The 14198-nt window shown below is 39.5% G+C and overlaps 1 protein-coding gene across 3 annotated transcripts in view; it reads right to left on the bottom strand.

The window, feature by feature from the left end:
• The window catches only part of RESF1 (retroelement silencing factor 1), a 305299-nt gene that overhangs the window by 284448 nt on the left and 6653 nt on the right, over window positions 1-14198 (bottom strand). For all 3 annotated transcript variants that reach the window (XM_087855759.1, XM_087855757.1, XM_087855758.1), the window contains exon 2: window positions 12815-13131. The gene's annotated coding sequence lies outside the window, so the exon portion shown is untranslated. The remainder of the gene's footprint in view (window positions 1-12814; window positions 13132-14198) is intronic.

Raw genomic sequence — 14198 nt, 5'->3', positions numbered from 1 at the left:
CAACAAAGGAAATAAAATAGATAAACTGAGCTTCATCAAAATTAAAAACTTTTATGCTTCATAGAAATGGTACACTTTTAGTACCTCATAAGGCTGCCTCCTGCCCACATCTCTTCCCTTCCTGTTGAGATAAACACAGTCCTTTTTTAAAAATCATTCTCTTGCCTTACTTCCGTTTTACCACGTGTGCACATGCCTAAATAATATAGTTTCATTTTATTAATTTGAAATTATATAAATGGAATCCCACTATATGTATTCTTTTGTGACTTGCTTCTTTTTGCTCAATATTATGTTCATGAGCTGATGCTGATGGATATAGCTGGAGCTCTGTATAAAATTCATAATATAATACATCATAATTAGTATCATTAGATTATACTATTTATGGACTTCAGGATATTTTCAATTATTACTAGTGCTACAATTTACATTCTAATACATGTCTCCTGATACTAACATTCAAGACTTTCTCATATATATATGTATATATATATATATAGAGAGAGAGAGAGAGAGGATGAGATATAAGATATATATGAATATAGATATTGGACTGTCTTAATAAACATGGGGGTGCCTGGGTGGCTCAGTCAGTTAAGCGTCTAACTCTTGGTTTTGGCTCAGGTCATGATCTCTCAGTCGTGAGATGGAGCCCCATATCAGGATCCACACTCAGTGTGGAGCCTGCCTGAGATTCTCTCTCTCCTCTCCCTCTGCCCCCCCATGCCCCTCCCTTCCCCCTCCTCTCTCAAACAAATATAAAATAAAATGAAATATGTACACCTTCTGTTTTCCAAAATGGTTATACCAATTTAATACTAACCACAAGAAGATGAGCTTGCATTCTACTGTCAAAGTTCTTTGGTAATATCAGATTTTTTTTTCTACTTTTACCAATCTAGTGGCTTATATGAGTATGGTTTTAGTATATATTTCCCTGGTGGATTAATGAGATGAACATTTTTCACACGTTTATTGACCATCTGGATTTCCTCTTTGGGGAACTGCTGACTCAAGTATTTTGCTGATTTTCCAATTGTGTTTTTTGTCTTTTATCGTATTGATCTATAGGAGTACTTTTTATATTCTGAATACTAGTTTTCTTTAGTTATTTGTGTAGCAGATATTTCCCCAAAATTTATAGCTCCAAATTGATCCGTTTATAATACCTATCCTATTTTGTCATGTCGTTGTTTAAGACTTCCAGTGGCTCCCAATTACAGTTAGCTATAAAATTTAATCTCTCATGATTATCAAGGCCCTAATGATCTAGTCCCTGCCTACCTCTTTGTCCTATCTCCTTCCCTAAACTCAACAACACTGGCCTTCTTTTTGTTCCTCAATTACGTATATGAGATGGACTTGAGCTCCCTCCCTTGCACAGCTTTGGACAAGTGCCGGTTTTTGACAAATGCTCATTTGCACCTCTGCAGAATGTTAGAAAGGCCCAGCTACAAGGTGTATAGCACTAGTTCTAATAAAAATGCTTTCTTGTAATATATAGAATTGTTGAATCAGCATGTTTTACACCCGAAACTAATATAACATTGTATGTCAATTATAGTTCAATAATTTAAAAATGATTTTTAAAAATGCTTTCTTGGGGCGCCTGGGTGGCACAGCGGTTAAGCGTCTGCCTTCGGCTCAGGGTGTGATCCCGGCGTTCTGGGATCGAGCCCCACATCAGGCTCTTCCGCTATGAGCCAGCTCCTTCCTCTCCCACTCCCCCTGCTTGTGTTCCCTCTCTCGCTGGCTGTCTCTGTCTCTGCCGAATAAATAAATAAATAAAATAAAAATAAAAATAAAAATAAAAATAAAATGCTTTCTTGTAATTGTGGTAAGACTAAAACAAACAAACCAATCCCAAAAGAGCAAATCTCCACCACAAAAGAGAAAGACAGAAACTAAATTGGGTTATATCTCTTGTTAAAGCTGTATCCAATGGAAAATTATCAGCTTAATTAGTAGACCAGATGTTACACATAAGGAGAATGCAACATCTCCCTATAAGTCACAGAAGAACCCCTTCAGATGAGACAAGATCCCACCTACCCGTGGCTTCAGGTCTGTTGGAGGCCACACATGTTGAGTGGTTTGAAGCCTAGGAAAACCACATTCCTGGGAAAGAAACACCAACAGGGAATATCACACCTGAAATATAGGGTATTTCTCTGCCTTTTATTAAAAATTCTGAAATTGAGTTTCATACCCTTTGTTAATGGATAAACTGTAACTAAAGTTGGCTATGAGAATTCTCCACTGAATCTGACCCAGTGAATCAAATAATTTTTGTGATTCATACCAAGTTTGTCTAGTCTCAAGGCATTGCCATTTACTGTACTTTTTAAAAAATACCATCTTTGAGATATCATTCATATGCTATATAATTCACTCACTTAAGGCATATAATTTAATAGGTTTTAGTATATTCAAAGATGGTGTGCAACCATCACCACAATCAATTTTAGAACATTTTCATCACCCCATAAAGAAACCCTGTACTCATACACATAAGCAGTGCATTTGCTTTTCTTTACACCTGGAGTGCTAGTCCCCAGACTTCCAAAGACTGACAGCTACATCTTGACAAGACTCAAGTAAGCATTTCCATCTCTACAGAGGTCATCTCACCCCTTTTTTAATTATTCCCTGCCTCTCTGTGGATGACAGTGTTCGTTGCTTATGGTTATTCCCTCTCTCCTCCTCACCCCTTTAACAGAATCATGATTTTGTTCATGTATCCAGTACCTACATGCTACAGGGGTGGTCAGGCCCATGCCCAACCCCAAGGGATAAATCATGACTGATCTAGGCCAAAGATGATGTCTCGTTCCCCTTGGCAAGGATGCTTTAGTAATGGTATGTGCTATAATACGAAGGGTACAGCAGAGGGTTCTTCTAGGCAAAGATTTCTGTGCTATTAAAAAAGAGATGTGAGGATGGAGGGAGGTAAGATGGTGGAAGAGTAGGGGAGCTCGTTTCATCTGGTCCCTTGAATTTAGCTAGATAACTATCAAATCATTCTGAACACCTATAAATTCAACCTGAGATATAAGAAAGGAATGCTGGAATTCTACAAATAGAAAAGCAACCACTTTTTGCAAGGTAGGAGGTGCAGAGAAGTGAATCTGAAGGGATATATTGGAAGATAAATGGCAGGGGGAGGGAGCCTCAGTAAGCCAGCTACTGGAAAGTGATATAGCCCTGGAGAGCCAAATCAGAACCTTTAGAAATCTGCTCCAGTGAGAGACATCCCTTCCTGAAAGGTGCTCAGGTGGTGAAGGAGGCCGGAATCCTAGGTGGGACAGGATCCCCAGGGTCACAGAAAGAATGGGGGTACCGGAGCCTGCAGAGTTCCCAAGCATTGGAGCTGGAAAACCAGTTAGAGTCAGTGAGCCCAGGAGGGGGCTTTCAGCTCTGTTTGCCATAAACTGCAAACTGCGGCATCATTGGGTGACAACTCTCCATGCAGGAGCCCTACAAAGGACAGAAAAGTGGTGACCCTCCACCTTCCCCCAGGAGGATCAGTGTGGGTACAAACCGCAGGAGTCTACAGAGCTTGGCACACATAAAAGTGAACACTGTTTATTCCTGTGGGTTTACTGAAGACAGGGGACCACAATTTTTCAGCTCTGGGGCTGCAGATCGGGGTAGGTCCATTTTCATTTTCATCCTCTAAAGAAGCACAGAAAGCCTTCAGGGAACAAAAGCCACATAGAGCAACCAGTAACAGCTTACATCGAGCCTGGCCCCCTGGTGAGGGGCAGTGTAACTCTGCCCAGGCAAAGACACCTGAGAATCAGAGCAGCAGGCCCCTCCCCCAGAAGACGAGCTGGAACAACAGGTGAATACCAAGTTGACAGAGCACACAGGATTGTAAAACTCCAGCACTAGGGGAAAATAGTATGTAGAATTCAAGTTTTTTCTCATGATGCATTTATTTTTCAGTTTAAAATTTTCCTTTTCTTTTTTCTTTTTTTCCTTTTCAACTAGTGCCTTATTTTATAAACTCTGTTTTTAAGTCTTTGTTTAACTTTCATTTTTTACATTTATATTTTATAGACATAGTCTTCATTTTTTACTTCCTTTCACTGTATTCAATTTTATTTTATATATATATATATATATATAAAGTTTTGCTTTCTTTATAATTTTGTGATTTAGTGTCTTCTAATAAACAGACCAAAATACACCCAGGACCAAGTGGATCACCCTGTTTTGTCCACCTAGGAGATTATACTCTCTCTTTACCCCCACCGTTTTTGTTTTTTTTTTCTTTTTCTCTTCTTTTTTAGTTTCTGACCTCTTTGGATTTGTCTAGTGTATATTTCACTTGGGTCATGGTTGATTTTTTTTTTTAAGATTTTATTTTTATTTATGTGACAGAGAGACAGCCAGAGAGAGAGGGAACACAAGCAGGGGGAGTGGGAGAGGAAGAAGCAGGCTCCCAGCGGAGGAGCCCGATGTGGGACTTGATCCCGGAACACCAGGATCATGCCCTGAGCCGAAGGCAGACGCTTAACGACTGCGCTACCCAGGCACCCCCATGGTTGATATTTTTTATTTTGCTCTCTTGTTCATCCATTCTTCTCTGGGCAAAATGACTAGAAGGAGGAATTCACAACAAAAGAAAGAACCAGAGGTAATACTCTGCCACAGATCTAATTGATATGGATATAAGTAAAATGTCAGAGCTAGAATTCAGGATGATGATTATAGTTACTAGCTGGGCTTGAAAAAAGCATAAAAGACACTAAGAATCTCTTAGTGCAGAAATAAAATCTAATCAGGCCAAAATTAAAAATGCTTTAACTGAGATGCAGTCTAAATTGGATGCTCTAACAGCTAAGGTAAATGAGGCAGAAGAAAGAGTGACATAGAAGATAAGTTGATGAAAAGGAAGGAAGCTGAGGAAAAGAGAGAAAAACAACTAATGGACCATGAGGGGAGGCTTTGAGAAATCTGCAGTACCATAAAGTGAAACTATATTAGAATTATTGGGGTCCCTGAGGCAGAAGAAAGAGAGAGAGGGGGACAGAAGGTATATTTGAGCAAATCATAGCTGAGAACTTCCCTAATCTGAGGAAGGAAACAGGCATTCAAATCCAGGAGGTAGAGAGGACCCCTCTCAAAAAAAAAAAAAAATAAATCAACACCCCAATATATAATAGCGAAGCTTGCAAATTTCAGAGATAAAGAGAAAATCCTCATACCAGTTCGAGAAAAGAGGTTCTTAACCTACAGGAGTAGAAACATTAGGTTGGCAGCAGACCTATCCACAGAAACCTGGCAGGCCAGAAAGGGCTGGCATGATATATTCAGGATACTAAATAAGAAAAACATGCAGCCAAGAATACTTTATCCAGCAAGGCTGTTATTCAGAATGGAAGGAGAGATAAAGAGCTTCCAGTACAAACAGAAACTAAAAGAATTTGTGACCACTAAACCAGCCCTGCAAGAAATACTAAAGTATCCTATAAGGAAAGAGAGAGCCCCAAAGTAACAGAAAGAAACAGAGACAATCTACAGAAACAGGGACTTTACAGGTAATACAATGGAACTAAATTCATATCTTTCAATAGTTGCTGTGAATGTAAATGGGGTAAATGCTCCAATCAAAAGACACAGGTATCAAATCAGATTTAAAAAAAAAAAAAAAAACCAAGACCCTAAAGCACCTGGGTGGCTCAGTCAGTTAAGTGTCTGCCTTTGGCTCAGGTCATGATCCCAGGGTCCCGGGATCAAGTCCTGCATTGGGCTCCTTGCTTAGTGGGGAGCCTGCTTCTCCCTCTTCCTCTGCCTGCTGCTCCCCCTGCTTGTGAGCTCTCTCTCTCATAAATAAATAAAATCGAAAGAAAGAAAGAAAGAAAGAAAGAAAGAAAGAAAGAAAGAAAGGAAGGAAGGAAGAAAGAAAGAAAGAAAGAAAGAAAGAAAGAAAGAAAGAAAAGAAAGAAAGAAAGAAAGACCCATGTATATGCTGTCTATAAGAGACTCATTTTAGACCCAAAGACATCTCCAGATTGAAAGTGAGGGGGTGGAGAACCATTTATCATGCTAATGGACCTCAAAAGAAAGCTGGGGTAGCAATCCTCATATCAGACAAATTAGATATTAAACCAAACACTGTAGTAAGGGATGAAGAGGGACACTATATCATACTTAAAGGATCTATCCAACAAGAAGATCTAACAATTATAAATATTTATGCTCCTAACATGGGAGCAGCCAATTATATAAACCAATTAATAACAAAATTAAAGAAACACATTGATAATAACACAATAATAGTAGGGGACTTTAACACCACACTCATGGCAATAGATACATCATCTAAGCAGAAGATCAACAAGGAAACAAGGGCTTTGAATGAGACACTGGACCAGATGGACTTTACAAATATATTCAGAGCATTCCATACTAAAGCAACAGAATACACATTCTTTTGAGTGCACATGGAACATTCTCCAGAATAGATCACATACTAGGTCACAAATCAAGTCTCAACTGATATCAGAAGATTAGGATTATTGCCTGCATATTTTCAGACCACAATGCTTTGAAACTGGAACTCAATCACAAGAGAAATTTGGAAGGAACTCAAACACTTGAAGGTTAAAGAGCATCCTACTAAAGAATGAATGGGTCAACCAGGAAATTAAAGAAGAATTTAAAATATTCATGGAAACAAATGAAAATGAAAACACAGCTGTTCAAAACCTTTGGGTACAGCAAAGGTGGTCCTAAGAGGGAAGTACAGAGCAACACAAACCTTCTTCAAAAAATTAGAAGTCTCAATACACAAGCTAACCTTACACCTAATGGAGGTGGAGAAAGAACAGCAAATAAAGCCTAAACCCAGCTGGAGAAGAGAAATAATAAAGATTAGAGAAGAAATCAATGGAATAGAAACCAGAAGAACAGTAGAACAGATCAATGAAACTAGAAGCTGGTTCTTTGAAAGAATTAATAAGATCAATAAACCCCTAGCCAGACTTATCAAAAAGAAAAGAGAAAGGACCCAAATTAATAAAATCATGAATGAAAAAGGAGAGATCACAACCAACACCAAGGAAATACAAACAATTTTAAGAACATATTATGAGCAACTATATGCCAACAAATTAGGCAATCTGGAAGAAATGGATACATTCCTGGAAACTTATAAATTACCAAAACTGAAACAGGAAGAAATAGAAAACCTGAACAGACCCATAACTAGCAAGGAAATTGAAGCAGCAATCAAAAATCTCCCAACAAAGAAGAGTCCAGGGCCAGATGGCTTCCCAGGGGAATTCTACCAAACATTTAAAGAAGAACTAATACCTATTCTTCTGAAGCTGTCTCAAAAAATCGAAATGGAAGGAAAACTTCCAAACTCATTTGAGGCCAGCATTATCTTTGATCCCAAAACCAGACAAAGACCCCATGAAAAAGGAGAATTACAGTCCAATATCCCTGATGAACATACCTCAATATCATAAAAGCCATCTACAAAAAGCCCACAGTGAATACCATTCTTAAATGGGATAAACTGAGAGCTTTTTCCCTAAGGTCAGGAACATGGCAGGGATGCCCACTCTCACCACTATTGTTGAACATGGTACTAGAAGTCCTAGCCTCAGCAATCAGACAATAAAAAGAAATAAAAGGCATTTGTTGGCAAAGAAGAAGTCAAACTCTCATCCTTTACAGATGACATGACCCTTTATGTGGAAAACCCAAAAGACTCCACCAAAAAATTGCTAGAACTCATATAGGAATTCAGCAAAGTGGCAGGATATAAAATCAATGGCCATAAATCTATTACATTTCTATACACTAACAATGAGACAGAGGAAAGTGAAATTAAGGAGTTGATCCCATTTACAATTGCACCCAAAACCATAAGATACCTAGGAATAAAACTAACCAAAGAGGTAAAGGATCTGTACTCTAAAAACTATAGAACACTTATGAAAGAAATTGAGGAAGACACAAAGAAATGGAAAAACATTCCATGCTCATGGATTGGAAGAATAAATACTGTTAAAATGTCTACGTTACCCAGAGCAATCTACATTCTATGCAATCCTTATCAAAATACAATTGACATTTTTCACAGAGCTGGAACAAATAATCCTAAAATTTGTATGGAACCTGAATAGACAGAGGAATGTTGAGAAAGAAAACCAAAGCTGGTGGCACCACAATTCCAGACTGCGAGCTATATTACAAAGCTGTAATCATCAAGACAGCATGGTACTGGCACAAAAACAGACATATAGATCAATGGAACAGAATACAGGACCCAGAAATGGACCCTCGATGCTATGATCAACTAACCTTCGACAAAATAAGAAAGTATCCAATGGAAAAAGGGACCGTCCCTTCAATAAAAGGATGAATACTTACCATTTACATGGACGTGGATGGAACTGGAGGGTATTATGGTAAGCAAAGTAAGTCAATCAGAGAAAGACAGTTATCATATGGTTTCACTCATATGTGGAATATAAGAAACGGCACAGAGGATCATAGGGGAAAGGAGGGAAAACTGAATGGGAAGTCATCAGAGAGGGGAAAAAAACCATGAGAGACTCTTAACTATAGGAAACAAACTGAAGGTTGCCGGAGGGGAGGTGGGTGGGAGCATGGAGTAATTGGGTGATGGGTATTAAGGAGGGCACGTGATGTGATGAGCACTGGGTGTTATACACAACTGATAATTTATTGAACACTACATCAAAAACTAATGATGTACTATATGTTGGCTAATTGAATTTAAACTTAAAAAAAGAGAAATGTGAGAAAAAAGATTTTCCCTGCCTATACATTAGTGGGAGGATATCTTACAAGCATAAGAAGAAAACTTGAGAATCACAGAGATGCTGAGCTGGAGTCATGATGTCATTGAGTCACTGAGTAACCAACCATGGAACAATCCTACTCTAACTTTTCCTATGAAATGAAAATCTTAATGTTAAAGCCATTTGGAGTTGGGTTTTCAGCCAAATATATCCTACCTAATAACTTGTTACATTGCCCTCCTTTATTTTCTTCTTAGCACATAACATTCTTTATAACGTCTTGGTTGTTATTGCTTGTCTCCATCAATTAGAACATAAGCTCTTTGACATCAGGGACCTTCTCTTATTTGTTACTATACCTAAAGCATCTTAAACAGTACCTAGTATTTAGTCAATAGCCAATAATTATTAGTTAAACATGAATGAATGAACAATGCCTTGATTTCTCTCTTTCCCTCACTTCCAATCCTTCAGCAAGTCTATTGGTTCAACCTTCAAAATATATCCAAATTTGGCTACTCTGACCATCTCTAGGGCTATCACCAGTGAGTGTCCTGGTTGGAAGTGGCTCACCTTCCTGTTTACCTGGTAATCTCTTTACTTCTCTTCCTGTTTTCATTGATTCCATGTTTATTGAGGTGCATGCAGGGCACTGGGCTGGCCTCATGGACCCATAGTCTAGTGGGGAAGCTGGGAGAGGGATGATGACACAGGTCATTACTGCATAAAAATTGGAGATGCAGAGGTGGGTATGGTGGTCTGGGCAGGTGGAAACCTGCCGTCCTCAATACAATTGCACAGAAGACTAGGCAAAAGACAAGGAGCCACTCCTCTGTGTTCTGTGCAGGGGTGGAGATGGGGTTTAGTATTACGGTTGGGAGCATTTCCTTCGTGTATATAAGGAAAGGTCAGGCAGATCCTTGCATATGTTCTTCCCCTCAAATGACATTAAAAACAAAAATAACCCTTCAGTCTAGAGTGAGTACACTTGTCATACCTCTCCTCTCACATATTTAGGTGGGAGGGATCAGCCAGCCCCGTTTGACAGACCAAGAAATTAAGACTCAGTAAGAAGCCATTTCCCCAGGGTTGTGCACCTCGTCAGCAGTAAGGCCACAAGCAGACCATATGCCTTTTCACTTGGAAGCAATCCACATCACAGCTCGCTGAGCACCCAATCCAAGCCTCCCCAGAACAGGGGCTCAATAAACAGGAGTTATTCCCCCAACTCTAGGGTCCTCTGAGAGGCCCTCCTTTTAGAGATACGGAAGCTGAGAAGTAACTTGCAAGGAATAGCAGCAGAGATGTTGGCCCGGCCCCAGGAGCTCTGATTCTAATCAGAATTATAGCCAATATTTATGGAGTACTTCCTCTGTGCTAAATCCTGTGCTAAATCCTGTTCTAAACCCCTTAACACGTAGTATTTTTTCCCATCCCCCAGCAACCTTATAAGGTTATATGATACAAGTGTACAATCCTCTATCTTAATTTGGAAGCTCAAAATACTGAAAACCAACAGACTCTTCCTGTATTTGCTGCCCAAACCCTTCTGATGGCAAAATTTGTCTTGAACACATGTGAGGCTATTTTGATTACTTATAATGTTTTTTATTTATAAATTTTTAAAAATCAGGAAAAAAATGTATGAATATCCATACATTTATTAGTTTACTATTGCTGTGTAACAATATTACTACAAACTTAGTGACTTAAACCAACACACAGTTACTATCTTTAAGTTTCTATGGGTCAGGAGTCCAAACCAGGTCCTCTGCTTAGGGTCTCACAGGCTTCAATCAAGGTGTTAGCTGGGGCTGCAGTCTCCCCTGGGTTCAAATGGGGAAAGATCCACTTCCAAGCTCACTCATGTTATTGGCAGAATTCAGTTCCTTGAGGTGGTAGGACTGATGGCTTCAGTTTGGTTTTTGTTTGTGTGTGTGTTTTGTTGTGTTCGCTGCCTATCCACCAGGGGCTGCCCTCAGCTTTTAGAGGCTGCCCATCCATACTCATTGCTGTGTGGCATCCCCTACCCTGGTCATTTGCTTCCTCAAAGCCAGCAAGGATGAGGGGTAGGGGGAAGAAAGACTGAGACTCCAGCAAGATAGATACTACTTATGTAAAGTAGCCATGGAATCATATGCATAGAATCACTGACACCCTATTACCTTTATCAAATTCTTTCACTTAGAAGCAAGCACAGGTCTTACCCACACTTGAAGGGACAGGATCACATAGGGAGTGAACACCAGGAAGTGGGAACTGTGGGACCACTTTAAGAGTCTGTCCACCATAATACCTTTCAATGCAGAAATAGTAATGTTTAGTTTGCCCTAGAGCTCCATGGGGGTGTCTCATGATATCTGGTATACGTACCACGATAGTATTCTAAAATCCTGAAATTTAGAAATTCTCGGACACATGGTCCTCGTGGATTTTGGATAAGATACTATATTACTAGCCTTATTTGACAAGTGAAGAAATTGACTTACCAAGGAGTTAAGTGACTCAATCTAAGGAAAACACTTCCATGTGTTTCCCCTCTACTCTCAACATTCCACTACTATATATCTTCCTCAAATTACGATGGGGTTACATCCTGACAAAGCTATGGTCAGCTGAAAATGTCGTAAGTTGAAAATGCATTTAATATACCTAACTTACCGAACATCACAGCTTAGCCTAGCCTGCCTTAAACATGCTCAGAGCCCTTACGTCAGCTTACAGTTGGGCAAAATCATATAACACAAAGCCTATTCTATAATAAACTGTTGAGTATCTATGTAATTTATTGAATACCGTGCTGAAAGTGAAAAACAGAATGGTTGTAAGCATGTCAGTTGTTTACCTTTGTAATCGTGGCTGACTGGGAGCTGTGGCCCGCTGCCACTGCCCAGCATCACAAAAGAGAATGGTGCCACATACCGCTAGCCCAGGAAAAGAACAAAATTCAAAACTTGAAGTACAGTTTCCACTGAATGCATATTGCTTTCACGCCACCATAAAGTCGAAAAATCATAAATGGAATCATTACAAGTTGGGGACCATCTGTATACCACTTCATTTCTGACACCAGATGTCTGGGTTACCTACACATCAGGCAATTCTGCAGCACCAGCCGGGTGTCCTACAATTTAACTCAATTCTGATGCTATCTACTGGAGATAGCAACAGCTCCCACAGATTAAAGGCTCACAAATCCCCTCCCACACTCACATCTGATGCTAATACCAAGTCCAGGTTGTCACCTATGCTTCTGACCTACCGGCTGTAAATTGGAAATTCCCATGAACCTTTTCTTGGGTTCAGTTACTTTGGTAGAGCAGCTCACAGAACTCAGGAAAACATTTTACTTAATAGATTACCAATGTACCATAAAAGAATATAACTCAGAACAGCCAGATGTAAGAAACACAAAGGGCAAGTTTTGGGAGAAGGAGCACGGAGCTTCCATGTTCTCTCTGGGTGCACTACCCTCCCCAAATCTCCATGTGTTCACCAATCCAGAAGCTCTCCAAACCTGTTCTTTCAAGTTTTTATGGAGGCTTCATACACAGGCATGACTGACTAAATCACTGGCCATTGACGATTGATTTAACCTCCAGCCCCTCTACCCTCCCCAGAGATGGAGGGTGGCACTGAAAGTTCCAAACTTCTAATCAGGTTAGTTCCCCTGGCAACTAGCCCCCATCCTTAGGGGCTTTCCAAAAGTCGCTGCATTAACATAAATTCAGGGGTGGTTGAAAGGGGCTTGTTATGAATAACATGACATATTCCTTTCACCTTTAAGGCTCTGGAGCTATTTCAGGAACCAAGAACAAAAGACCAAATACTGTAACAAAAGATGCTCCTATTGCTCTTAGGAAATTCCAAAAGTTTTAAGAGCTCTGCACCAGAAAGAGATCGAAGACAAAATATATATATATGTATATATGTATATGTGTATATGTATTTTATTATAAATCACAAACATATATATCAAATATATATATATTTTTTATTATTACAAATCACAATATTACACTCACCTTAGGCAAAAATAGGGGTTCAGACTCTGAGGTTAGAGCCCAAGCTCTTAGCCACATGCAGGCTCCATGGTTCTGAGATTTCTGAGACTCGTCACCACCATGACAGCAACCCAGGATTGAAATCTTCGGCGTCCCAGGCATGAAGGTGCTATGGAAGCACATGCTGCTTACTACCACCGCAATTCTTCTCTTTCACGGGGGGCTCCTTCCAGCTGCTCCTTCCATCCTCCCAACTTTACCACGCACATCTTTTGCTTCACAGCCTTTCTCTTCCATCTCCAGATCTCTGCGGGGTTAGCTCCTTTTATCCCTCAAGTCTGTTAAATTGATTAGACAAGGAGGCCGTTAGATCAAGGTGGCTCTAAGGCCACAGTGGCCAATGTGTGCAAACCAAAATCTAAGCCTGTAAATGCCTCAAGGTTCCAATATCAAAACGCTAAGGATAACCAATCACAAAAAGCCAACTAGACTTTAATATATAGCCAATCAAATAATTTCCTTTCCCTGCTTCTGCACTTTGTCTATATAAGCCTTTCCCCTGAATTCTGTTGGCTCAGTGCTCCTAACTACATTTGGTTGGCAGCGCCTAATTCCAATCAATTTTTGCTCGAATAAACTCAAAATTTTTAACATCCCTTAGTTTATCTTTTTAACAGCAAAAATGTTACAGCCTTAAAGATGTCTTCCTTGACCACCAAAGCAAAACTAAACCCTCTCTGCCTTTCCCCCTCCTTCCTTTCTCCCCAGCACCCCTTTGCCCCCCATCCTATCTTGTTCTTTATAGTCGTTATCTCCGTGTATTGTTTTGTTTGTGTGCTTGCTTTCTGGCTCTCATGCTTAAATGTAAACTCCAAGAGGACATGTTTGTTTACTGATATATCCTGCCTGGCACGTAATAGGCATTAAATATTTATTTGAATAACTATTATTAATGGATTTTTAAAGTCTATCTGACGGAAATGCCAGGCATTTGATTCCATTGCAAATGACCAGTAAGTGTGGGTTAGGAATTGCATAACTTTATAAAAATAAAAATAACCAATGAAGCTAACTAGAAAAAGACAGGGCTTAAGCTGTCATTGCCCAGACTCTCAGAATCTTGATGAAAGACCACAATTGCCATCCCTCTCGGTTATAAAACTATAATAATTATTACTTTGGCGCAGACTGAGCTATTACTCTTATTAGTTTTCAAAATGTGATATTTAATTATTTTATCTAAAAACCAGTGGCTTATGAAATGGGTTATTTTCCACTCTAAACTTCTTTACTTTGGGCTTTAAGAGGCTGACTTTTACAGACTGCACAAACTGGGATTTCTTGACCTCTAACTTCTGGGTGGGTTGAAACTACAAGCAGAAGCACCAGGAGATCAAAAGTGGGT

This window comes from Ursus americanus, chromosome 25, assembly GCF_024610735.1.
Source record: "Ursus americanus isolate L20-20 chromosome 25, mUrsAme1.1.p, whole genome shotgun sequence".
In the NCBI taxonomy this organism is placed as follows: Eukaryota; Metazoa; Chordata; class Mammalia; order Carnivora; family Ursidae; genus Ursus; species Ursus americanus.
The sequence above is the reverse complement of the archived record's forward strand: the minus strand, read 5'-3'. Positions and strand labels throughout refer to the sequence as shown.